This window comes from Scyliorhinus canicula, chromosome 14 (genome assembly GCF_902713615.1).
Source record: "Scyliorhinus canicula chromosome 14, sScyCan1.1, whole genome shotgun sequence".
In the NCBI taxonomy this organism is placed as follows: domain Eukaryota; kingdom Metazoa; phylum Chordata; class Chondrichthyes; order Carcharhiniformes; family Scyliorhinidae; genus Scyliorhinus; species Scyliorhinus canicula.
In genome coordinates, this window is record NC_052159.1 from 32,076,390 (window position 1) to 32,103,969 (window position 27,580).

Below are 27,580 nucleotides of genomic sequence, written 5' to 3' on the forward strand. Positions count from 1 at the left end.
ATTATGAGGGGACAGAGGGAGCATCGGGTGTCGCTCTATACCGAAGACCTCTTGCTGTATGTTTTGGATCCGTTGGAGAGTATGGGAACGATTATGGGCCTGCTGGGGAGATTTGGAGGGTTCTTGGAGTACAAACTGAATATAGAGAAAAGCAAGGTATTCCCGGTGAATGAGTTGGGACAGTGGGCTAATTTAGGGGGATGCCATTTACGGTAGCGAGGGATAGGTTTAGGTATTTTGGGATTCAGGTAGCGAGGGAATGGACGGGGCTCCATAAGTGGAACTTAATAAAGCTGCTGGAGGAGGCCAGGGAGGATCTTAAGAGGTGGGATACACTGCACTTCGCGTTGGTGGGGAGGGTCCAAGTGGTGAAAATGAATATTCTGCCGAGGTTCTTGCTTATCTTTCAGGCTCTCCTGATCTTTATACCAAAGGCCTTTTTTCGGAAAGTGGATACTATCATTTCGGACTTTGTATGGGCAGGGAAGGTCCCGAGGGTGGGGAGGACCCTGCTACAGAGGCAGAAGCAGCAGGGGGGGTTGGCATTGCCGAACTTGCTGCATTATTACTGGGCGGCGAATGTGGACAGGGTGTGGTGGGATGGAGAAGGGGTAGAGTGGGTTAGGATGGAGGAGGAATTTTGAAGGGGGTCATGTTTGATGGCTATGGTGATGGCAGCGTTACCAATGGCTCCGAGTAGGTATTCAGAATGCTCTGTGTTGCAGTCCACGGTGACGATATGGAATCAATTGAGGAGGCATTTTAGGGTGGAAGGGATATCTGTGTTAAAGTCGCTGTGCAAGAATCAAGGGCCATAGAACGCGCGCACATGTTTTGGTATTGTGAAAATAGGGGAAGATTCTGGGCGGGAGTGTTTATGGTCCTACCCAGGATAGTGGAGGAGAAGGTGGACACGGACCCTTTGATGGCAATATTTGGGGTTTCAGAGAAGCCGGCGCTCATGGAGAGGAGGAAAGCCAATGTCATGGCATTCGCTTCTCTGATTGCATGGTGGTGAATTTTACTGGAGTGGTTGGTGGTCAGCATCGCCACCGGGTGTAGCGGCGTCGTTGGGTGACCTGTACGACTTTCTGTGGTTGGAGAAAATAAGGTATGAGTTTATTGGGCTCTGCAGAAAGGTTTGAGAAAAGGTGGGGAATGTTTGTGACCATGTTTGAGGAGCTGTTCGTCGTGGGGGAAGGAAGGGGGGGGGGGGGGGGGGGGGGGGGGGGTGGGGGGAGTGAAAAAGAGAAAAATTTGTAGAGACTGTATAGTTGATTGCTGGGAAGTATGTTCCCCGGGATTTTTATTTACTGTAAACTGTTTTGATACATGTTTGTAATAAAGTACATTCAAAAAAATACAAACATACCCACAAGTAAAGATGGATTCTCGAGACAAAGCATGCACGTAGGTTATTAGCAAAATAAAATATCAGCAGTAGGTCATGTATCGTAATTTCTGTCTTTAAAAATGCAAATTTAGCAGGTCTGGATGGGTTCCCTCTGGTGGTCTTTGAAGAATGGAAGTTGGAAGCCTCTTTGGACTGTGGGAGGAAACCGGAGCACCCGGAGGAAACCCACGCACACACGGGGAGGACGTGCAGACTCCACACAGACAGTGACCCAGCCGGGAATCGAACCTGGGACCCTGGAGCTGTGAAGCATTGATGCTAACCACCATGCTACCGTGAGGCCCCATCTTTGGGTTGTGGGGGCAAAAACCCACGCAAACACGGGGAGAATGTGCAAACTCCACATGGACAGTGACCCAGAGCCGGGATCGAACCTGGGACCTCAGCGTCACGAGGCAGTAGTACTAACCACTGTACCACCAATATAAATAAAAAGTCAATTTTCAAAAGTCTGCATCGACTCAATCTGTATTTGGAAAGTTAGAAATGTAATGTCCTTGCAGGCATGATATGGCCACACTATCTATATCCCTTTGCAAACTTTTTGTATCCTTCCCATAGCTTGCTTTCCTGCCGATCTTTGTATTGTCAGCAAATTTGACTACAATACAGTCAGTCCCTTCGTCCATTTCATTAATATAGGGTTTGACTTTATTGTAGCCAAATATGTCGTGAGCAAGTCAGCAGGGTCTTTGACCACTTTTAAAGATCAGATAATTTAAGCCAGCTAACCTTTTTCTGTTAACGTTTCAAGTCCATATAACCCTTCTGCAGACTGTAGGAGGGCCACATTAACTTTTTTTAAAATAAATATTTTTATTCTCCTCCTTTTTCACATTTTCTCCCGAATTTACACCCACCAACAATAAACAATAATCAGCAACAGATGTCAGTCCCCATAACAATAACAACGATCCCATCCTCCCACCAACCCCCAAACATCAGCCCCTATGTTTACATAAACAAATGACAAAAGGAATCAGGGATTACCCATAGTCATCCTTAATATACACAGCCCCACCCCCCAACTCATGGTCGATGTTATCCAGTTCTTGAAAGTGCATAATAAATAATGCTCATGACTTGTAGAACCCCTCCGAGCTTCTCCTCAGTTCAAACTTAACCTTCTCACGGGTCAAGTATTCCAACAGGTCCCCCCGCCACGCCAGGGCACAGGGTGGAGAGGCTGCTCTCCATCCCAGCAGGATCCACCTTCGGGCGATCAATGAGGCGAAGGCTACGATATCTGCCTCCGCACCCGTTTCCAATCTTGGCTGGTCCGACACCCCGAATATGGCCCCCCGGAGACCTGGTCCAGTTTCACGTGCACCACCTTGGAAATTACCCTATAAAACCTCCTTCCAGTACTCCTCTAGCTTTGGACAGGACCAAAACCTATGAACGTGATTAGCGGGCCCCCCCCTCCCGCAACGCTCACACACATCTTCTACTCCTTCAAAGAATCGGCTCATCTTCACCCTCGTGAGGTGCGCTCTATATACCACCGTCAGCTTTATCAGTCCCAACCTCGCACATGAGGTGGAGGCATTTACTCTCCGGAGCACCTCACATCAGAACCCCTCTTCCATATCCTCTCCCAACTCTTCCTCCCACTTTGCTTTGATCCCTTCCAGTGGTACCTTATCCTCTTCCAAAATAGCTCCGTACACCGCTGACACTACCGTACACCACTGACACTACCCCCTTCTCCAGTCCCCTTGTCGTCAGCACCTCCTCCAGCAATGTGGAGGCCGGCCCCTCCGGGAAACTCGGTATCTCCTTCCTGGCAAAATCCCGAACCTGCATGTATCTAAACATTTCTCCCTGCTCCTGCCCATACTTCGCTTCCAGCTCCCTCAATCCTGCAAACTGACCCCAAAGAATCAAATCTTTTAGCGTCTTAATCCCCATCTCTTCCCATTTCCGAAAACTTCCATCCCACTTCCCTGGCTCAAATCTGTGGTTAGGAGGGCCACATTAACTTGAAACGTTAACTGTGTTTATCTCTGCACAGATGCTGTCAGACCTGCTGAGTTTATCCAGCACATTGTTTTTCTTTCAGATCTCCACCATCTGCAGTATTTTCCTTTACCATTTTCTGTGCTGTCTCCAGTGTCTGAAAACCATTATAGTGCTTAATTGTGCGCACTATTGCAAATGTGACTGTACCATTGTCCCGTAAGTTAAAAATTCACTGGAAAGTAAATTTTTGTCTGGGATGGGTTCAGTACCAGAAGATGGTTAGAACAGGACCTCTATCCAAAACCCTGGCCTTAATCACTGCGTTCTTGATGAAGAACAAAGTTGCTTTCCTGGCCAATATCTATGCTTCAACTAATCCATGATCATATTGAATGAGTTGAAGGGCGAAATGGCCGAGTCCAGCTCCTATTTCCATGTAACATGATGAAACCAATTTTTTTTTGTCTTTACTACATTGATGTTTGTGGGAGCTTGCTGTGCACAAAATGGCTGACACGTTAATCTACATCAGTGCTTCTCAAACTATCTGATGTGGCGGACCGGCAGTTTTTTTTTCAATGTGCCAGGGACCGGTGAGTGAAACAAGCCAATCCGGGATTACTGTCTCTTTCTTTTCTGGAAACACTCCACATACCGGCAGACGATGGCTCGCGTACCGGCACCAGTACGCGTACCACACTTTGAGAAGCACTGCTCTACATTACAAGAGTGACTTTACTTCAGAAGTGCTTTTTTGCCTGCAAAGAACTTTGGGATGTCCCGGGATCATGAAGAAATAATATAAATGAAAATCCTTTCCTTGAACTGCTTTACACAACACGTAGTGCTGGCATTAATAGGCTACCAAGGGAGGTAATACGGGCAGACAGTGTGGACCAGTTTAAGGTAGAATTGCATGTTTATGTTTGAGGGCATGAATGACTTAAGAGACCAGACAGACAGACGCAACAGCCATTTCGGTCTGTGCTTCAAACTATGATGATTTCTTGAAAGCATAGTTGACACTGGGGAAATTAGCTTGAGAGGTACTGAGCCTGGCAACAATTCTTCCACTTTCCTGATAAAGACTAATATACCTCCTGAAAAATAAATTATGGTTAGCTGCAATTTTTGTATGTTCCTTTCCCTGCTTCCTTTTTGGAACTATTTTTGGAGAGTGCTGATGACATTTTTGCAGGAACTTTCGTCTTGAAGGGGTTACTGAGCTCAGCAGTGTGATTCAACATGCAAAAAGATGGTTATTAACCCGCAGTACTTCAGTAATCATGGTTTATTTCAACTATGTATGCTAATTTATCTCGCCCACACCTCTTCTGCTGCAGATTTGCTTGGAAATATCTGTCGTGTTGAAATAAGTGTGAATGTGTAAGTGTAATTGGAGTCTTCAAGTTCATCGACACTATTAAGAAAAGTATTTAATCACAAATAAATTATCTAATTGTGGGTACATTGAGGGTAAAAATACATCTTCATTGTGTCTTTTTCTCTTCTGTGTCACTAGGTCACTGAGGGTCACTTACTGGCCCAGACTAGCGTTGAAGTGTGAGTGATTTGGCCTCACTTCCCTGGTAACTGAGTAAGTACAGTGTCAACTTTTAAAAAACTTGTGTGTTAATATTTAACTTCCTGACACCTCTCAGGCCTTGCTCTGCACGTCTGATGTGAGATAAACCAAGCCTCTGTTAAGAGGAAGTGTCTGTGGCAAATGCAATATACTATTTGTTGGGTCACCTCAAAGTGATGTTACCGCAATGTAGCAAATATTTTAGATGGGCTAAGTTCCTCAGAAAGGAATAGCCCATTGCAAAAAGAAACTCCAGGTAGAGTCTGATAGTATACAAAGATTAAGCTGGTCTTACAACAGATTTTAAAAAGTGCTGCATGTCAAATATTTGCATTATCTTTAACCTTCTCAGTTCAAATACATAATTTAAATAGTCTGTTAGTGATTGACTTGCTTATGATGTGAATATAAATGTCGCCAAAGCCCCCAGAGGACCATAGGCTGCTCAATGGTGAGAGAGAGCTGACTGGTGGTGATTTAACCTGAGGGTCACCACCCCTCAGGCTAGGGGCAAGGCTGTATATCATCATGACAACCGAAAATAGGGAAGAAAAACAGCAAATGCTGGACACCAGAAATAAAGACCATGGGCTGCATTCTCCAAATTTCGGGGCTATGTCCCCACTCCGGAGTAAAAATGCTAGCGTTCCACTTCCCCGTTTCCTGCAAAAAATAAAAGCAATTCACTTACCTGCTAGGGGCTAGCAGGGTCCCGTCGTGAAACTCGCAGCTTTGGTACGGATACGGGCACCGCACTTCCGGGCATGGGCACGGTGGTGGCCTTTAGCGGCCACGCCAAGCACCATGGCGGACTCGGACCACGGGCCATCACGTAGAAAGAAGGTCTCCCCCGATCGGCCCCGCAGCCCTTCATCTAATCGGCCAGATCGCTGCCCCGGCCGTCCATAAGGCCCCCCCTGATGCTGAATCCCCCCCGCCACCCCCTCACCAGGGTGGCCACTGACTGAGTCATACTGAATTAGAACCTCGCCGTCAGGAAATCGGACGATATGGGAGCAGAGTATTGCTGGGAGGGCCACTGGCAATGGCCCCCCAGCCGCGTGGCGTAATTCATGGACGAGCGATTCTCCGGGGCCCATCAATTCTCGCTAAACATGATTTCGGCGCGGAGCTGCAGAGAATCCAGCCCCGCAAATGCTTGCAAAATGCAGCTCGTTAGCATCCGTAAGAAGAAAAGGCAGGTTTGTCTTCCTGTATGGCAAAAACAGACAGAAATAAATTGGGGAAAGAGAGATTCAAAGGCAAACAGGTGAGTTTGGCGTAAGGCCTTTTGAAAGCAGAGGGGGAGGTGCCAAAACAATTGGCTTTAGGAAGGGAGCTCCAAAGGACAGCGGTGTAATGGCTAAAATGGTAGAGCAAGATACAAAGTATGCAGGGGACAAACTAGTACTTGAAGTGACTGAGTAAAGTGTCGAGAAGATGTGGGGGAATGTGAAAGCAAGGGTGAGGTCTTTGAATAGAGTTTACAGGGTCCAGGAAAACCACTGGAGTTTGGCAGAGACAAGAATGATGGGTGCAGGGTGGCGCAGTGGTTAACACCGCTGCCTCACGGCACCGAGGACCCACGTTCGATCCCAGCCTCGGGTCATTGTCCATGTGGAATTTGCACATTCTCCCCGTGTCTGCGTGGGTCTCAGCTCCTGTTATAACCTGTCTGAATCCTATTGGCTGGGAACTATTGGTTACCCCATAATGTATATAGGGGCAATCAACTAAATAGAAGAACAGAAATTAACTGAGAGATAAATTAAAGGGGGCCACTCCTAAAAGTAGCACAGCCCAAAAAGAACAAAGAGGAACGGAAACTTAAAAAAAAATCAAAATGTGAAAATTGGGGTGCATAAAGCAATCCAACCCCTGTGGTGCCCACCAAGCATGGAAGGTGGTTATCCCATAACTCTTGGGGAGTATGAGCTCCTCCAATGAGGTGGGTAGGGAAATCAGTAGCAGTTACACCTGTATCAATAGAGCTGGCAAGTGTGGATACTGGCTAGTGAGGGAAGCAATGGTGAACTACTGTGTACATATCGTTGCAAATAAAGTTACTTTCTGTTTGACTCGTGCTGGATTAAGAGGGTGATGCTCGAGCGGAACCGGGGGAGGGGGGGGGGGCTTGCACTGCCGAATTTCAGCAACTATTATTGGGCGGCCAACATAGCCATGATAAGGAAGTGGGTGGTGCGGGGAGGGTCGGCTTGGGAGCGGGTCGAGGCAGCCTCAAGTAGGGGTACCAGTCTAGGAGCGTTGGTGACGGCGCCTCTGCCATTCCCGCCGGCGCGCTTCTCCACCAGTCCTGTAGTGGAGGTGGCTCTTTGGATCTGGGGAAAGTGGAAGAGGCACGTGGGAGCAACAGGAGCATTGGTCTGGTCCCCGATATGTGACAACCATCGGTTTGCCCCGGGGAGATTGGACGAGGGGTTTCGGGAATGGCGTAGGGCGGGGATTGAGCAGATGGAAATTTGTTTTTGGAAGGGAGCTTCCCTAGCTTGAGGGCGTTGGTGGCCAAGTTTGGGTTGATGAGGGGGAATAAATTCTGGTATATTCAGGTGCGGGACTTTTTTGCGCAGGTAGGTGCCATCTTTTCCACTCTTGCCACTAAGGGAGATCCAAGATAGGATAGTGTCTAGAGGATGGGTGGGGGAGGGAAGTGTTTTGGATATTTACAAGGAGCTCATGGGGACGGAGGAGACGCAGATCAAGGAGCTGAGGCATAAATGGGAGGAGGAGTTGGGAGGAGAGATTGAGGAAGGCCTGTTGGCGTACGTGCTGAGCAGGGTTAATGGGACTGCAACATGTGCCAGGCTCAGCCTGATTCAATTTAAGGTCGTCCACCGGGCCCACATGACAGTGTCCCAGATGAGCAGATTCTTTAGCGTAGAGGACAGGGATGTAAAGTGTCTGAGAGGACCGGCAGACCATGTCCACATGTTTTGGGCATGTCCTAAACTTAGGAGATACTGGCAGGGGTTCGAGGACGTCATGTCTAGAGTATTGAACACAAGGGTGGCAATGGGTCCGGAGGTGGTGCTTTTTGGGGTTTCAGAGGCCCCGGAAGTCCAGGAGGAGAAAGAGGCCGACGTTTTGGCCTTTGCTTCCCTGGTAGCCCAGAGACGGATACTTCTAGCTTGGAGGGACTCAAAGCCCCCGAAGTCGGAAGCCTGGCTTCAGACATGGCGAATTTCCTGGGCTTGGAGAAAATCAAGTTAGCCTTGAGAGGTTCGTTGTTAGGGTTCGCCCGGAGGTGGCAACCATTCATTGACGACTTTGAGGAGAATTAATCGTCAGCAGGTGGGGGGAGGGAGGGTTAGGGGAATGTAGTATAGGGGGTCAATTAGGCAGATCTGGCTGGGATGGGCTACGGCAATGGCACTATGTACTTTGTTTACTGTACAGTCCTTTTGTTTTCTCGTTCTGTAATTTTACTATTTACAATACCAGAAAATACCTCATTAAAATTGTTTATTAAAAAAAACTCATGCTGGATTCTTCATGGCCCTCACAAAACCCCCACAACACAAAGATGTGCCGGGGAGGTGGATAGGCCACACTAAATTTCTCCTTATTTGGAAAAAAAAATAATTGGATACTCTAAGAATGATGGGTGCAGGCAAAGACACAACCTAAGGCAGCATTAGATGTTTTGATGTGATTTTTAGAGAATGGTATGAACTTGAGCTGTGAAGCCATAAAAGATGAGAGTTGCAAAATGCTTTGGAAGTGTAAGATATTTGATAACTGAGTGAATGGAGGGAAGAAAGCTCAGCTAGGGGTTTGGTCTAGCTGGGTTCTTTACCGCAAGACGTAGCCTGTGTTGACAAGTTGGGAAGATTGATGTTAAATTGTGGAAAATGTTAACGTATTGTGGTTTTGGTATCGAGCAGATTGGGAGAGGGTAGCAAAACCTTCGGCATTATATGCAGAAAGTGAAAGTGCACCCACAGTGCTGTTAGGTAGGCTGTTCCAGAATTTCAACCAAGTGACAGTGCAGGAATCATGATATATTTCCAAGTCGGAATGGTGTACAATCCTAAGAGGAATGTACACCATGCACTTGCTGCACTTGTCCTTATAGGTTGCGGAGGTTGGGAGGTTCTGTCGAAGAAGCATTGTCAGGTCGCCGGAATGCATCTTGTAGGAATGCGGAATGTACACACTGCAATCAAGATGGACTGGTGGTGGAGGGAGTGAATGTTGCAGATGGTGGATGGGAAACCATGCCTTGGATTATTTTGAACTTCAGCAAAAGATGAAGCCACGAGTACATTAGAGACGGCGAACTGAGAAAAGATGAATGCATTGGAAGCAATTTATTGTATCACACAATTGAAAGTAGGAAAAAGCAGTGTGGTGTAAGTGAACTGGCGGGGCAAAAGAGAATGATCTACAGTATTGAATGCAATGAACAGGTCAAGGATAATGAGAAGAAAGGCGGGTCTTGGTCATAGTTGTACAAACATATATTTGTGGGAAACTGAAATGCAGGAGTTTGAACAGGAAGTGCTGGGAGAGGTGGTAGTATAGCTTTGAGGTAACAACATGTTCCATCATATTAGACTTGAGAAGATGTCCTCTGGCATACTTTACTCAACATCAGTCCTTCTGAAAAATCCATTCTGTTATAGGAAAAACAAAATATCATGAGATAAACATTCTTGTCATGGAACAGTGAATACGAACTATGCATTATTTCTCAGTTACTGACCTTTTTGGGTAACCAGTAGCAAAAGTGACATTAAATATTGTACTTGGAATGTAATTGGATAGTCCGATTAATTTGGTAAGTAATGACACATTGGTAATCCTTTTTTTTTTTTAAAATAATTTTTATTGAAAGAGTTTTTCCATACAAACATTTACCCTACTAATTTTTAAATTATTACAACACAATCCCTCTAGGCAAATGTCCCTCCCTCGCCCGCCCTCTCGCGCGCACCAGTCCTCCCCCCCCCCCCCCCCCCCCCCCAGGCAACCTTAAACAAACAAGGCAGCCTACAGTTTCAGACATGAGCAGCGAGCAGACTTGCCCGCGTTACAGTCGTGCATGTCCCCCCACGACCCTTGCTGCCCCCCCCCCTCCCTCCCTCCCTCCCCCCCCTCCCCCCCCCCCCCCGGGTTGCTGCTGCCACGACCCCGAACGTCTATCTCTGATCTAAAAAGTCAAGGAAAGGTTGCCACCGCCTGGAGAATCCCTGTACCGACCCTCTCAGGGCAAATTTGATCCTTTCTAGCTGAATATAGCTAGCCATATCGTTAATCCAAGTTTCAACGCTTGGAGGCCTCGCGTCCTTCCATTGAATTAATATCCTTCGTCGAGCCACTAGGGATGCAAAGGCCAGTATTCCGGCCTCCCTAGCCTCCTGTACCCCCGGTTCTACCCCGACCCCAAAGATCGCAAGCCCCCATCCTGGTTTGACCCTGGACCCCACCACCTTCGACACCGTCCTTGCCACCCCCTTCCAGAACCCTTCCAGCACCGGACATGCCCAGAACATATGCACATGGTTCGCTGGGCTTCCCAGACATCTGACACACCTGTCCTCACCCCCAAAGAACCGGCTCATCCTTGTCCCCGTCATGTGAGCTCTATGCAGCACCTTAAATTGAATGAGGCTCAGCCTCGCACACGAGGAGGAAGAATTGACCTTCTCCAGTGCATCCGCCCACGTCCCGTCTTCTATCTGCTCTCCCAGCTCCCCTTCCCACTTGGCTTTCAGCTCCTCCCCTGATGCTTCTTCCGCCTCCTGCATTATCTTGTAGATGTCTGATATCTTCCCCCCTCCGACCCAGACCCCCGAGAGCACCCTATCACTCGCCCCCTTACTGGGGAGCAGGGGGAACCCTCCACCTGCCGTCTAGCAAATGCCTTCACTTGTAAATATCTGAACATGTTTCCCGGGGGGAGCTCAAACTTCTCCTCCAGCCCTCCCAGGCTCGCAAACCTCCCCTCTATAAACAGGTCCTTCAGCTGCCGTATGCCCACCCTGTACCAGCTCTGAAATCCCCCGTCGATGTTCCCCGGGATGAATCTATGGTTCCCTCTTATTGGCGCCGCCAACAGACCTCCCATTTCCCCCCTATGTCGCCTCCACTGCCCCCATATCTTGAGGGTGGCCGCCACCACCGGGCTCGTGGTGTACCTCGTGGGGGGGAGCGGCCATGGTGCCGTTACTAGGGCCCCCAGGCTTGTGTTGCCACAGGACGCCCTCTCCATTCGTTTCCAAGCTGCCCCCTCCCCTTCCATCATCCACTTGCGCACCATTGACACATTTGCCGCCCAGTAGTACCCCGAAAGATTGGGTAGTGCCAGCCCTCCACTGTCCCTACTCCGCTCCAAAAAGACCCTCCTCACCCTTGGGGTGCCATGCGCCCACACGTAGCTCATGATGCTACTCGTCACCTTTTTGAAGAAGGCCCTAGGGAGGAAGATGGGCAAGCACTGAAATAAAAACAAGAACCTTGGGAGGACCGTCATTTTGATTGACTGCACCCTCCCCGCCAGCGACAACGGTACCATGTCCCACCTCTTAAATTCCTCCTCCATCTGTTCCACCAGCCTGGAAAAGTTCAACTTGTGGAGGGTCCCCCAGTTCCTTGCCACCTGCACCCCTAAGTACCTAAAGCTCTTTCCTGCTCGCTTGAAGGGGAGTCTCCCAATACCCTCTCCCTGGTCCCCCGGGTGTATCACAAAAACCTCGCTTTTGCCCAAATTTAGTTTGTACCCCGAAAAGTCCCCAAACTCTGCTAATAGTTCCATTATCTCCGGCATTCCCCCTTCTGGGTCTGCCACGTACAGCAGTAGATCATCCGCATACAGCGATACTCGATGTTCCTCCCCTCCCCTAGTCAGTCCTCTCCACCCCCCTGAACCCCTCAGTGCCATCGCCAACGGTTCAATCGCCAGTGCGAAAAGTAGGGGGGATAGGGGACATCCCTGCCTGGTCCCTCGGTGGAGCCCGAAATACTCCGACCTCCTCCCGTTTGTCACTACACTCGCCGTCGGGGCCGAGTAGAGCAGCTTCACCCACTTAATAAAGCCTTCCCCAAACCCAAACCGTTCCAACGTCTCCCACAGGTACTCCCACTCCACCCTATCGAATGCCTTCTCCGCGTCCAGCGCTACCACTATCTCAGCCTCCCCCTCCACTGCCGGCATCATAATTACATTCAGCAATCTCCGCACGTTCGTGTTGAGCTGCCGCCCCTTCACGAACCCCGTCTGGTCCTCATGGATTACCCCTGGCACACAATCCTCTATTCTAGCTGCCAGGATCTTTGCCAGCAACTTGGCATCCACGTTCAGAAGCGAGATAGGCCTGTAGGACCCGCACTGCACGGGGTCTTTATCCCGCTTCAATATCAGGGAGATCAGAGCCTGCGACATTGTCGGGGGCAGAACCCCCCCCTCTCGCGCCTCATTAAAGGCTCGTACCAGTACCGGTCCCACCAAGTCCACATTTTTCTTATAGAATTCCACCGGGAACCCATCTGGCCCCGGCGCCTTCCCCGCCTGCATCTGACCTATTCCCTTGACTAGCTCCTCTAGCCCTATTGGCGCCCCCAGCCCTTCTACCAGCCCCTCCTGGACCCTTGGGAACCTCAATTTGTTTAGGAAGTCCTCCATTCCCCCTCTCCTCGTCGGCGGCTCAGACCGATACAACTCCTTGTAAAAATCCCTGAAGACCCCGTTCACTTCTTGCCCCTTCTGCACTACCTTCCCGCCCCTCTCCTTCACTCCCCCAATCTCCCTAGCCGCATCTCGTTTGCGAAGCTGGTGTGCCAGCATCCTGCTCGCCTTTTCCCCATACTCATAAACCGCGCCCTGTGCCCTTCTCCACTGCGTCTCTGCCTTCCTGGTGGTCAGCAGGTCGAACTTGACCTGCAGGCTGCGCCGTTCTCCCAGCAGCCCCTCCTCTGGTGCCTCCGCATATCTCCTATCCACTTCCAATAGCTCCCCCACCAGCCTCTCCCTCTCCTGCCTCTCCTTTCTTTCTCTGTGCGCCCTTATGGAGATCAGCTCTCCCCTGATCACTGCCTTCAGGGCCTCCCAGACCATCCCCACCTGCACCTCACCCGTGTCATTCAAGTCCAGATAGCTCTCAATGCTCTTCCGGACCCTTTTACACACCTCGTCGTCCGCTAACAGCCCCACATCCAGCCGCCACAGCGGGCGCTGGTCCCGCGCCTCCCCCATTTCCACATCCACCCAATGTGGTGCATGATCAGAGATCGCAATGGCCGAGTACTCAGCTTCCCGTACCCTCGGGATCAGCCCCCTGCTCAACACGAAGAAATCGATTCTGGAGTACACTCTATGGACGTGGGAGAAAAAGGAATACTCCCTCGCCCTCGGCCTACCAAACCTCCATGGGTCTACTCCTCCCATCTGCTCCATGTACCCCCTCAGCACTTCTGCCGCTGCCGGCCTCCTATTGGTCCTTGAGCTCGATCTGTCTAGCCCGGGGTCCAGCACTGTGTTAAAGTCCCCCCCCATGATCAAGCCCCCTGCCTCCAGTCCCGGAATGAGGCCCAATAGGCGCCTCATAAACCCGCGTCATCCCAGTTCGGGGCATATACGTTGACCATCACCACTTTCTCCCCCTGCAGCTTACCCTTCACCATCACATACCTACCCTCCTTATCCGCCACCACCTCCTCCGCCACGAACGACACCCTCTTTCCCACCAGAATCGCCACCCCCCGGTTCTTTGCGTCCAATCCAGAGTGGAACACCTGTCCCACCCACCCCCTTCTCAGGCGAACCTGGTCCACTACCTTCAAATGGGTCTCCTGTAACATTGCTACATCAGCCTTCAGTCCCTTCAGGTGTGAGAATACCCTTGATCTCTTGACCGGCCCATTCAACCCCCTCACGTTCCAAGTGATCAGCCGGGTCGCGGGACGACCCGCCCCCCTCCCCTGCCGATTAGCCATGTCCTGTTCCCTGCTCGCCCCGGGTCGACCCTCCCCTTCTGACCCGCTCCCCATGGCGATGTCCCCCTCCCCCCACCTCTCCAGTCCTCCACTTCTCGTTTCTGGTCTTTTCAGCAGCAACCCGGTGTCCCTCCCTAACCCCCCTCCCCCCCCAGGCTAGGACCCCTCCTAGCCGCGATGTACCCTCCATTGTACTCCCGTAAGTCAGCTGGTTCACGCTGACCCGGCTGCTCCTGCCACACTCCGACTCCCCCCGGCTCGGGGGGGGGGCCTCCCCCCCCTTGCCACTCCTCCCTGGCCCCGCTCCAGCGCGGGAAAGGTCGCCATTGCTAGCCACGCCCCGCACTCCTCCCCTCCCCCCTCCTCTGCCCCGCGCGCGGGAAAACAGAGGAAAGCCCGCGCTTTCGCCCTGCCACACCCCACCCCGCCATCTTCAGTTCCACCCCCGTCCCCGTCCATGCCTGTAAAGAACCCCATATCCCCGATCTGCTCTCCCCCCCGTCCCGCCTCCCCAACTTAACATTATAAATAACAGATAAATAACAAATAACAATGTACTTAACAGTCGCCCTCTACCAAACAGCATAAATAACCCTAAATAACCATGAATAACCACAATAACAATAACTAAGGGAAGTTGGCAAAGGGGGAAAAAACATCAGAAGAAAAACCACAGCAAGAGTTCAAAATCCAGACAAAGAATTCAGCTGAAAGTACCCGAGCGGCCAAGGCCGCCAAGTATCCCCTGGGTCTAATTCGAGTCCAGTTTCTCTTCCTGTACAAAGGCCCACGCCTCCTCTGGGGACTCAAAATAGTGGTGTTGGTTCCTGTAGGTGACCCACAAGCGCGCTGGCTGCAGCATTCCGAACCTGATCCGTTTTGCATGTAGCACCGCCTTCGTCCGGTTGTACCGGGCCCGCCGCTTTGCCACCTCCGCACTCCAGTCCTGGTAGACCCTCACCGTCGAATTCTCCCACTTGCTGCTCCTTTCCCTCTTGGCCCACTCCAGCACTCTCTCACGGTCGCTGAGTCGCTGGAACCGCACCAGCACCGCCCTCGGGGGCTCATTTGCTCTTGGCCTCCTAGCCATGACCCTGTAGGCCTCTTCCAGCTCCAGGGGCGAGGGGACGGCCCCTGCCCCCATCAGGGAGCTCAGCATTTCTGCTACATATCCCGGGAGGTCTGACCCTTCCAGGCCTTCTGCCAGGCCCAGGATCCTCAGGTTCTTCCGCCTCATTCGGGTATCCAGCTCCTCAAAACGGCTCTGCCATTTCAGGTGGAGTGCCTCGTGCACCTCTACCTTTCCCACGAGGACCGTGGCCTCCTCCTCCCTCACAGTCATCTCCTGTTGCAGCTCCCGAATCGACGCCTCTTGGGTCGCCTGGGCTCCCATCAGCCTGGTGGTCGTCGCATTCATTGACTCCAAGAGCTCCATTTTCAGCTCCGTAAAGAAGCGCAGGAGAGCGGCCTGCTGCTCCTCCGCCCATTTCCTCCATTCCTCGGGTGCGCCCCCGGCCGCCATTTTGGTCTTCTTCCCCCGCTTTTTTTTGGGAGCTGCTGTTGCTCTCTTTACCACCCCACTCCGGGTACCGACCATAAAGTTGGTCTGGTTCTCTTCAGGGAGCCTTCCCCCACCGGGATTTGTCCTTACAGCGCCGTTGGGGCCCTCCAATCGGCCCGAAAACACCTTTGTAGCAGGAGCAGCCAAACGTGCGACTTAGCTGGTCATAGCCGCAACCGGAAGTCTCACACATTGGTAATCCTAACAAAAGCATGACCTGCTTTTTTACCTCTTAATTTCTATGTGGCCAACCAGTACCATACATTTTTAAATTCATTCTCAGGAAGTAGATGTTAGCATAGGGCTAAAGAGCTGGCTTTTAAAGCAGACCAAGGCAGGCCAGCAGCACGGTTCAATTCCCGTACCAGCCTCCCCGAACAGGCGCTGGAATGTGGTGACTAGGGGCTTTTCACAGTAACTTCATTTGAAGCCTACTTGTGACAATAAGCGATTTTCATTTAATTTTCATTGACGAGGCTGGAATTCCTAGTTTCCCTTAATTGAGTGGCTTACTCGGCCACTTTGGAACATTTAAATATAATATAGTATTATAACCCTCAAGAGACTTACAAGGTGGGAGCAGCCACCATCCCCGTGGGTCTCGCCGAGTTCAAGCTCCTCCACTGAGCAGGCGGGAAGCTGAGGTTGCTCATTGTTGAGTTGAGTATGGAGTCAGCCAAGAATGGAGCCAATAGACCGACCCGGCTGGGAACTGATGTACATTGTAAATACCTTTAAGTTACAATAAACCAAAATAGCTTTATACTAAACTCGGTCTGGACCCACTGTGGTTTACAAAATATAGGTTCTCGCATAAAGGGCATGGGTGATCCAGTTGAATTTTTAGGACAATCTGACAGCTTTTTTCTTGTTCCTAACTTCCAGATTGAATATCAGTTGCTCACATAGAAACCTGACACACTTAGTTTTTGTAACCAGCCCTCTAGACTATGAGTCCAGTAATATAACCATACTATATTTACTTGCTTTGTAATTGCTATCTTTACGTACAAAATATGTAATGACCCATTAAGATTGTTTTACGTGGTTGAGCGCATACCATATACTATGATAACAATGGTTTTTGAGGTCTCTTCGCGAAGTATCAACTGGTGATTTTGTATAAATATGCATTTTTCTCATGTATGTTTTCAACGATTAAGAAATATATTTGTGCACGGCAATGTGGCGCAGTGGTTAGCATTGCTGCCTCACAGCGCTGAGGACCCGGGTTCGAACCCGGCCCCAGGTCACTGTCTGTGTGGTGTTTGCACATTTTCCCCCTGTCTGTGTTGGGTCTCACCCCCAAAACCCTAAGATGTGCAGGTAGGTGGTTTGGCCATGCTAAATTGCCCCTTAATTGGAAAAAAAATTGGGTACTCTAAATTTATTTAATAAAAGGAAAGATATAGGGCAGCATGGTGGTGCAGTGGGTTAGCACTGCTCCCTCACGGCACCAAGATCCCAGGTTCGATCCCGGCTCTGGGTCACTGTCTGTGTGAAGTTTGCACATTCTCCCCGTGTCTGCGTGGGTTTCGCCCCCACAATCCAAAGATGTGCAGGCTCGGTGGATTGGCCACGCTAAATTGCCCCTTAATTGGAAAAATGTATTGGGTACTCTAAATTCTTTTTTTTTAAAAAAAGGAAAGATAGTTGTTTTGGAAACAAAAAATTGTTTTTATATGTAATTTTTACACCAGCTCTCATAAAAGTGACAATGTGCTTCATGTAGACTGGATTCCTTCAACAAGGTAAACATTAATCTATAACATGCTTGCCCAGATACAGACAGAAAAATAGCTTGCTGCTTTGTTCTGTGTTTCAACAAAGATGTCAGTTACAATTCCATTTTGTTTCCTCAATTTCTTCGTATCATAGAACATACTATAGTGCAGAAGGAGGCCATTCGGCCCATCGAGTCTGCACCAACCCACTTAAGCCCTCACTCCCACCCTATTCCCGTAACCCAATAACCCCTCATAGAAAACTATCATCATGCACCTTATATGTGGAAATTATTTTTAGCTTTTTAAAAAACCTCTTGATAAAAGGTCACTTTAGTCCTAAGAGAGTATATATCAGTCAATATCAAATCTACTGTGTGTTTTCCCCACCCCCTTTCCTGTTGCTAAAGCCAAAGTATTTTCTTAACTTAGAAGATAGAACAGTTATCAGTCATGGACAGGTGTATGTGGTGGGTCTGAGATATTTTAAGTATATCGCAGTAGCCCTTCACGAAGGAGTGATTCTTTGGTACCTATGGGATCTTTGCTGGCAATATGTAAACAATTGGATATATTTATATCTGCTGGACCTTCCCTTACTTCTCAAATATCGCCATGATAGCCTTATTGCTGGACCTTTACTGAAGGAGCACTAAGCCTAACTATAACTATAAAGAAAAGTTGTCAGGGTGCAGTTGTCTCTGGAAGTGTCTCTGGAAGTTGTCCCTTAAAGCGCAAGAGATTCGGAGTAGGGTATTGAGATGGATAGAGTACCGTTTGGCAGACAGGAAACAGAGTAGGAATTTTTTTTTTAATTAAAAAAATTTAGAATACCCAATTCATTTTTTCCAATTAAGGGGCAATTTAGCATGTTCAATACACCTACCCTGCACAGTTTTGGGCTGTGGGGGCGAAACTCACGCAAACACGGGGAGAATGTGCAAACTCCACACGGACAGTGTCCCAGAGCCGGGATCGAACCTGGGACCTCGGCGCCGTGAGACTGCAGTGCTACCACTACGCCACCGTGCTGCCCACAAAGAGAAGGATTTAATGGGTCTTTTTCAAATTGGCAGGCAGTGACCTGTGGGGGCACCACAGGGATCGGTGCTAGGGCCCCAGCTTTTCACAATATATCTTGATTTAGATCGAGGAACAAAGTGTAATATCTCCAAATTTGCAGATGACACCAAATTGAGTATGAGGGCGAGCTGTGAGGAGAATGCAGAGACCTTCAGTGTAATTTGGAGGAGTTGAGTGAGTGGGCAAATGAATGGAAGACGCAGTATAATTTAGATAAATGCAAGGTTATCCACTTTGGTAGCAAAAATGAGAAGGCAGGCTATTATCTGAATGGCCATAAATTAGGAGAGGGGAATGTGCAACGAGACCTGGGTGTCCTCGTACATCAGTCACTGAAGGTAAGCATGCAGGTACAGCAGGCAATAAAGAAGGCAAATGTTATCCTGGCCTTCATTGCGAGAAGATTGGATTATAGGAGCAAGTATGTCCACAGCTGTAATATTTTGTGCAGTTTTGGGTCTCCATTTTTGAGGAAGTATGTTCTTGCTCTAGATGGTGTGCAGCAAAGGTTTACTAGACTGATTCCTGAGATGGCAGGACTTAAGTATGATGAGTGATTGAATTGATTAGGTTTGTATTCGTGGAATTGAGAAGAATGAGGGTGGATTTCATAGAAACCTATAAAATTCTAACAGGGCTAGACAGGGTAGATGCAAGAAGGATGTTCCCGATGGTGGGTGTGTCCAGAACCAGGGGTCAGAGTCTGAGGATACAGGGTAAATCATTTAGGACTGAGATGAGGGAGAAATTTCCACTCCCAGAGAGTGGGGAACATGTGGCATTCATTACCACAGGAAGTAGTTGAGGCCAAAACATTGTAAGTTTTCAAGAAGCAGTTAGATATAGTACTGGGGCTGAAGGGGATCAAGGGATATGGGGCTAAAGCAGGATTAGACTATAGAGTTGGATGATCAGCCATGATCATAATGAATGGCGGAGCAGGCTCGAAGGGCTGAGGCTGTATAAGACTCTTGTCAGACCCCATTCAGAGTATTGTGAGCAGTTCTGAGCGCCGTATTGAAGGAAGGATGTTCTGGCCTTAGAAAGGGTCCAGAGCAGTTCACAAGAATGATCCCTGGAATTAAGAGCTTGTCGTATGAGGAACGGCTGAGGACTCTGGGTCTGTACTTGTTGGAGTTTGGAAGGATGATGGGGGATCTTATTGAAATTTACAGGATACTGCGAGGCCTGGATAGAGTGGACATGGAGAGGATGTTTCCACTTGTAGGACAAACTAGAACCAGAGGGCACAATCTCAGACTAAAGAAACGATCCTTTAGGGCAGCACAGTAGCATAGTGGTTAACACAATTGCTCCACAGCTCCAGGGTCGAGTCCTGGCTTGGGTCACTGTCTGTGCGGAGTATGCACGTTCTCCCCGTGTGTGCGTGGGTTTCCTCCGGGTGCTCCGGTTTCCTCCCACAGTCCAAAGATGTGCAGGTTAGGTGGATTGGCCATGCTAAATTGCCCTTAGTGTCCAAAATTGCCTTTAGTGTTGGGTGGGGTTACTGGGTTATGGGGATAGGGTGGAAGTGTGGGGTTGGGTAAGGTGCTCTTGCCAAGAGCCGGTGCAGACACGATGGGCCGAATGGCCTCCTTCTGCACTGTAAATTCTAAAACAGAGATGAGGAATTTGTTCAGCTGGAAAGTCGTGAATCTGTGGAACTCTTTGCCGCAGAAGGCTGTGGAGGCCAAATCACTGAGTGTCTTTAGGACAGAGATAGATAGGTTCTTGATTAATAAAGAGACCAGGGGTTATGTGGAAAAGGCAGGAGAATGGGGATGAGAGAAATATTAGCCGTGATTGAATGGTGGGGCACACCAGATGGGCCGGGTAGCCTACTTCTGCTCCTATGTCTTATAGTATTATGGTCTTATGGAATGGACACCTCCAGCTCCTATTTTCTATGTTTCTAAGTGCTGTCAAAAATAGCTCAAGTGGTGGTGTCTGAGTTCTTTTAAAGGGGCAGGGGTATTTTATTTGTTTTGAGAGTGCTGCTTCCACCAATGTTACTGTGAAGTAAATAGCTGAAGTATCAAGCAGCCAGATTCAGTAGCCAGGATAATTTATTAAACCACATTCAATAAAAGTAGTGCTGTCATATAAATGGGTTACTTAAGGGCAGTCTTACCACTTTGCCACGTTTTTATGTAGAACTGAGCAAAATGACTTTGTTGCTAACTTGGTGGCTTATGTTGGGTGCAGGAAATTTATTAATAATTAAGAGAGCAGCTAATACTGCATCAAATTTAAGTCTGGAAATCATAGAGGGGAAATTAGTGAACATTTTAAAAGGGCCATGTGGCGTGGTGGGTAACGTCGATTGGTCATGCTAAATTGCCCTTTCGTATCCAAAGGTGTGCAAGTTGGGTGGAGATGCAGGGATTGGGTGGGGGAGTGGGCCTGGGTGGGATGCTCTTTCAGAGGGTCAGTGCAGACTCGATGGGCCGAGTGATGACATTCTGCACAGTAGGAATTCTAATTCTATGGTCCCTATGTCTGAGCCTGAAGCTCCATGTTCGGGTCCGACCCCAGGACATGATGGCCAAGGAAGGTGCGTTCATAACACAGTCAAACAGATTGAGTGTTAAACTGCAAATCCTTCCAAACGAGTCAATGGCTGGTGATAAGAGTGGGAGAGACTCCTGGTTAGCCATGCTTGATGTGGAGTGGCACTCCTCAAGCCTTTGGTGATAGACTGTGACCTGTTCCGGGAATTACTAGCTATGGAGTAAGATAAAAGTCTGCCTTATTGCACCAGTAGGTGGGGGAAGAGAATTGGAATGAAATACCTCACTCCACCTCCCTCCCCCTTTAAAGATGCTCCTTAAAGCACATCACCGTGTCCAGTCACTCCTCCATATATCTATTCCGATGTTATAAGACCACATTTCTGATCACTTTTCTATGAAGTTGCTGGAACATTTTTTTACATTAAAGGTGCAATTTAAATGCAAATTGTTGATTGTATGATATGTTTTAACAGGTGTTAACTTCAATAGATTCCTGCCTCCAGTAAATTAGTAGACAGAAGAATGCCATACAAATACACCCAGCATTTTTACTAATTTCACACCAGATATCTTTGTTATTGTGCCTGTGTCAGTGCAAACTTTACAAGGCAGTCCTGGGATTTGGCTTGCCCCCAAAACTCTTCTTTCATCGCTCTTTAAACAGAAGTAGGTTTTATATACTGCAGTGCATCAGATATAATTTTGGCATGAGGTGATGTACCACATGAGAATTCACTAATGGAAGCATGTTGCTAAATTAACGTCCAGGTACAGTGTACTCTTGTTAAATATTAGGTGTGCAAAGTTCATGTCTTCGCGAGTACTTGGCACTTATTATGAAACAATATATGTTCACACAGTTGCCTCTGAACATTCAACTGTCATACTGCTTTCGACATGTATTGGCCTGGATTTTGTAGTCAACAGAGAACAATCTGCTTTTGCATTGCAACTTGTGGTTATTGGGAGTCCAATAGGTGAGAGACCCTCAGCAGAGTCTATGGCACCATATGAACAAGGCAAACACCAGAGTGTCTCTTCAACCAATTGGATTGATGAATCTTTACTGAGGCATGCAACGCAGGTAGCACGTAGTGGTTAGCACTGCTGCCTATGATGCTGAGGACTCAAGTTCGATCTAGACCACGGATCACTGTCCATGTGGAGTTAACGCATTCTCCCCGTGCCTGCGTGGGTTTCACCCGCACAACCCATGATATGCAGTTTAGGTGGATTGGCCACACTAATTTGCCCTTAGGGGCTTATCTATTCAAGTGTAAATGAATTCTTCATGAAGCAATAAATCTTTATGACCAAAAAACAACCACTTCTGCACTGAAAATGTACTTCTACAAGTGTGGGGACTCGTACGCTTCGATTTAAATTATTATTGGAGACTTTAAATGTTATTTTTACTTTTTATCTTTCATCACGCTCAATTAATTCCACCCTCTCTTTATTTTGCTTTCTGTACTGATTGTAAAATGGCCCATGTTTTGCAGTTCACAGTGAAGGCCATCCATTGCATTGACAGCGGTCCACAGAGCTGTGTGCATACCCTTGCTATCACAGGGCATCTGCTCCAGCATGGTGCCCTCTGTCGGGTATCTGTGACATGTGCAGGCAGTGCAAGCAACGTCATTCTTAATCAGATTGAAGAATTCTCACTGAGACAGGCAAAGTCAAAACCAGGAATTGTAAAACAGAAAGCATAAATTAGATTTTCATCATGCACAGAAAGCCAAATGCAGATTAAAAGAAGATAGGATTATAAAAGAGATTATTGAGAGAAAATTTTATTTTTAATTCCAACATGAATTAAATTCCAAAGGAATGAGACTTTATATTTGGAAAATTAAAATTTCAGGGCCATAGAAGTGGTAAGCAGTACTCATGGCATTTTATGCTGTTAAAAATGTAATAATTTTCAAGAGATAACTGATGGGTTAAGTACCACAATATCCTTACATTGATTTAAATGCAGAATCTATCTCCAAGGACCTATGGAGGAGCAGAATGACACACATTATGCAACTTCAGAAATCTGGATTGTTTGCCTTGTTCAGGATTCTGTTTGAGAAAATAGGTACAATCATTCATTGCTGGGCCAACAAGCTGCTTTTGTTAATAGTGCGTTATATACCATCCACTACATAGTACGTGAGGCAGTCATGCTTGCCAAGGCTTTGAAAAACCTGTTTACATTTCACAGTAGTCAAAATAGGAATGTAAACATTGGTTGCGAAATTATAAAAACAACGTGCAAAGCTTTGATCATTACGTTTCTGAGCTTTCCTGGCAACTCTCTGATCTCTCCTATATTCTCACAAAAATAGTGGTGTCACGAGACATTGCCCAGATTTTGCTGCAGTTTGTCATTAGTTAGACTTTAACCTGCACCCTTCAGCTCAAAACATTTTGCCCTATAGGTTACTTGGCACAGTAGCATAGTGGTTAGTAGTGTTGCGTCACAGCGCTAGTGTCCCAGGCTCGATTCCCGGCTAGGGTCACTGACTGTGCGGAGTCTGCACGTTCTCCCTGTGTCTTTGTGGGTTTCTTCCGGGTGCTCCAGTTTCCTCCCACAAGTCCCGAAAGACGTGCTGTTAGGTAATTTGGGACATTCTGATACATTCCTCCATGTATCTGAACAGGCCCCGGAATGTGGCGACTCAGGGCTTTTTACAGTAACTTCATTGCAGTGTTGATGTAACCCTACTTGCGACAATAAAGATTATTATTACTTGAAGTCAGAACAAACAAATGTGTAGCAAAGATAAAAGTGGACATGTGAGGCCTTCATCATAACAAGACCAACTCAACCAATGAGATTTTTAAGGATTAGGAAAGAAACCGAGAAAGAGCATCAGAGGTGTATTAGAGTCAGATCATGTACATGAAGATAGATAAAAAGTGAAAAGAGATAAAAGACAGAAAGGAAAAGCAATGCAGTATAAAAGTCAAAAACAATAGGCCAGCAATCAAGAATGATAGTCAACAACTGAAATAAACCTCTCCTGGCCTGGGAGGTTGATTAGCATTGCATTAACTGTCACCACATGACTAAAAGTGTTTTTATGTTGTTTGGTACCAGCTACAACTTTCTGTGCAAATTTAATTTGAATTTCACAAGCTAATCGGCAATTATGAGTTGCTGTTTTCACTAGGCTAACAGTGGACCAGCACAGATCATCCAGAAAATCTGTGGGATTTAAAATTCTTGGGACGTCTTCTCTACCACAAGTTATTGGATCCTTGATACATTAATAATGACATTAATGACAAGTGCCAATAAACACATCATTATTTTGGCAGCAACTTCTGGGCCAAGATTATAATGAACGGACCCGCCTGCATGACACGGGTTTCCACACTGAGGAGCATGACCATATTCACTTTAAGGCCAAACTATAAAGTTAAAATGTTTTAAAATGTCTGCTGTACGAAGACAGACTAAACTTTGTTAAGGTCCCACTTGTTTTAAGGACGCTGTTTCAGCTGCATATGATGATTTAGCACTTGAGGTTGGCCTTTTGTGATGTGTAGGCAGTGCATCGGTTGCAGCTGAATGTGTTTGCAGATTCTAGGTTGTTTAACAATAGGGTAGCCTAATGGTTATAGCTGCTAAACTGGGGTTATAGCACCTATTGAATGGCAACACCCAGACATTAGTTTCGAAGGTGAGGTTGTAGAATGTTTTCACGATAGTTTCTTGGAGCAATAAGTTGGTCATCCGTGCAACTTGGGCTGTGGATAGGGCTTTAAACTCACTGTGGTTTGGGGGTGATTCTGGTGAAGAGAGGTTTAGAAGCCCAAAGAGAAAGGTCAAAGCATCGGAGCACGATAGCAGGGTGGGTAAAAATGAGCAGGAAGGGACAGAGAATTTAACAGAAATCGTACATCAACAAATAAGCTATTTGCAGGCAATAGAAGTAAAAAAAAATAAATTAAAAGCTCTTTATCTGGGGCGGCACGGTGGCGCAGTGGTTAGCACTGTTGCCTACGGCGCCGAGGTCCCAGGTTCGATCTCAGCCACGGGTCACTGTCTGTGTGGAGTTTGCACATTCTCCCCGTGTTTGCGTGGGTCTCACCCCCACAACCCAAAGATGTGCCGTGTAGGTGAATTGGCCATGCTAAATTGTCCCTTAATTGGAAAAAAATAATTAGGTTCTCTAAATTTATTTTTTTTAAAGTTCTTTATCTGAACGCACAAAGCATCTACCATAGGATAGGTGAACCCATGTCACAAATAGAGGTGAACGACTTGGATCTAATGGCCAATAAAGAGAAATGGTTACAAGTTGATTAATATTCCCAGGTCACAATATTTCAGAAAGGTCGGCAAAACGGCAAAGGAGGGGTGGTCCTTCTAGTGAAGGATGACATATGGACAGCAGTGAGAAGATCATGAAGTAGAATCAGTATGGGCAGAAGTTAGAAACAGCAAGAGTCAGAAAACACTGCTGGGAGTAGTTTATAGACCCTTACGAATAGTTACACTACTCAGGTTACGGGGATAGGGTAGATAAGTGGGCTTGAGTAGGGTGCTCTTTGTAAGGGCCGGTGCAGACTCGATGGGCCGAATGGCCTCCTTCTGCACTGTAAATTCGATGATCCTATGGAGAGTGTTAAACAATAAATTATTGGAGCCTGTAAAAAGGCAATGTAATAATTGTGCGGGACTTTAATCTTCATATAGACTGGGACAATTCAATTGGCAAGAATGGTTTTGAAGGTGAGGTTGTAGAATGTTTTCACGATAGTTTCTTGGAGCAATAAGCCTGGAACCAACTAGGTTAAATCTGGCATTGTGTAATGAAGCAGGGTTAATTAGTAATGTTGCAGTCAATGCTGTTTTACGAAAGGGAAATCCTGATTCATATGGATTTTTTTGATGATGTGACTAGTCAGGTCAATAAAGGGCAATCAGTAGATGTAATATACCTCGATAAACAAAAGGTATTCAATGAGGTGTCACACAAAACATAATAGGCAAGATGCTCAAGGATTTGGGGGTAATATATTAGCATGGATAGCGGATTGGTTAACCGATGAGAAGCAAAGAGTGGACATAAATGGGACTTTTTCAAGATGGCAGGATCACAAGAGTCATTCCTGGGGCCTCAGCTATTTACAGTCTATATTAATGACTTGGCTGAAGAGACAGTGTACTGTATCTAAGTTTGCTGATGATAGGAAGCTAGGTGAGAAGCTAAGCTGTGGGGGAGGACACAGTCTGAAAAGCAACATAGGTTAAGTGAGCGGACAACACGATTGCAGATGGATTATCATGTAGGGAATTGTGAAGTTATTCACTTTGGTCAAAAGGACAGGAATGATGAGTATTTTTTGCAAGATGAGAAACTAAATGTTGATGTTCAAAGAGGCGTGGGTGTGCCTGCATAAGGAGTTCAAAATATTAACATGCAAGTACAGCAAGCAATTAGGAAGCCAAATGGCATGTTGGTCTTTATTGGAAGGGGATTGGATTACAGGAATAAAGAAGTCTTACTACAGCGAGACAGGATTTCTGTGGGATAGACAAGTTTTTGGTCTCCTGAAAACAAGGGATTATGGGTAGAACATAGAACATTACAGCGTAGTACAGGCCCTTCGGCCCTTGATGTTGCGCCAACCTGTGAAACCACTCTAAAGCCCATCTACACTATTCCCTTATCATCAATATGTTTATCCAATGACCATTTAAATGCCCTTAATGTTGGCGAGTCCACTACTGTTGCAGGCAGGGGATTCCACGCCCTTACTACTCTCTGAGTAAAGAACCTACCTCTGACATCTGTCCTAAATCTATCTCCCCTCAATTTAAAGCTATGTCCCCTCGTGCTAGCCATCACCATCCGAGGAAAAAGGCTCTCACTGTCCACCCTATCTAATCCTCTGATCATCTTGTATGCCTCAATTAAGTCACCTCTTAACCTTCTTCTCTCTAACGAAAACAGCCTTAAGTCCCTCAGCCTTTCCTCATAAGATCTTCCCTCCATACCAGGCAACATCCTGGTAAATCTCCTCTGCACCCTTTCCAATGCTTCCACATTCTTCCTATAATGCGGCGACCAGAACTCCAAATGCGGCCGCACCAGAGTTTTGTACAGCTGCAACATGACCTCATGGCTCTGAAACTCAATCCCTCTACCAATAAAAGCTAACACACCGTACGCCTTCTTAACAACCCTATCAACCTGGGTGGCAACTTTTTGGGATCTATGTACATGGACACCGAGATCTCTCTAATCATTCACACTACCAAGAATCTTACCATTAGCCCAGTACTCTGTCTTCTTGTTACTCCTACCAAAATGAATCACCTCACACTTTTCTGCATTAAACTCCATTTGCCACCTGTCAGCCCAGCTTTGCAGCTTGTCTATGTCCCTCTGTAACCTGCAACATCCTTCCGCACTGTCCACAACGCCACCGACTTTAGTATAATCTACAAATTTACTCACCCATCCTTCTACGCCCTCCTCCAGGTCATTTATAAAAATGACAAACAGCAGTGGCCCCAAAACAGATCCTTGTGGTACACCACTAGTAACTGAACTCCAGGCTGAACATTTCCATCAACCACCACCCTCTGTCTTCTTACAGCGAGCCAATTTCTGATCCAAACTGCTAAATCACCCTGAATCCCATGCTTCTGTATTTTCTGCAATAGCCTACCATGGGGAACCTTATCAAACGCTTTACTGAAATCCATATACACCACATCAACTGCTTTACCCTCGTCCACCTGCTTGGTCACCTTCTCAAAGAACTCAATAAGGTTTG

General features: G+C 47.4%; 1 protein-coding gene across 3 annotated transcripts in view; it reads left to right on the forward strand.

Annotated features, from left to right (window-relative positions):
- The window catches only part of LOC119977436 (F-box-like/WD repeat-containing protein TBL1X), a 418,532-nt gene that overhangs the window by 101,160 nt on the left and 289,792 nt on the right, over positions 1 to 27,580 (forward strand). For all 3 annotated transcript variants that reach the window (XM_038818342.1, XM_038818341.1, XM_038818343.1), the window contains exon 2: positions 4,899 to 4,973. The gene's annotated coding sequence lies outside the window, so the exon portion shown is untranslated. The remainder of the gene's footprint in view (positions 1 to 4,898; positions 4,974 to 27,580) is intronic.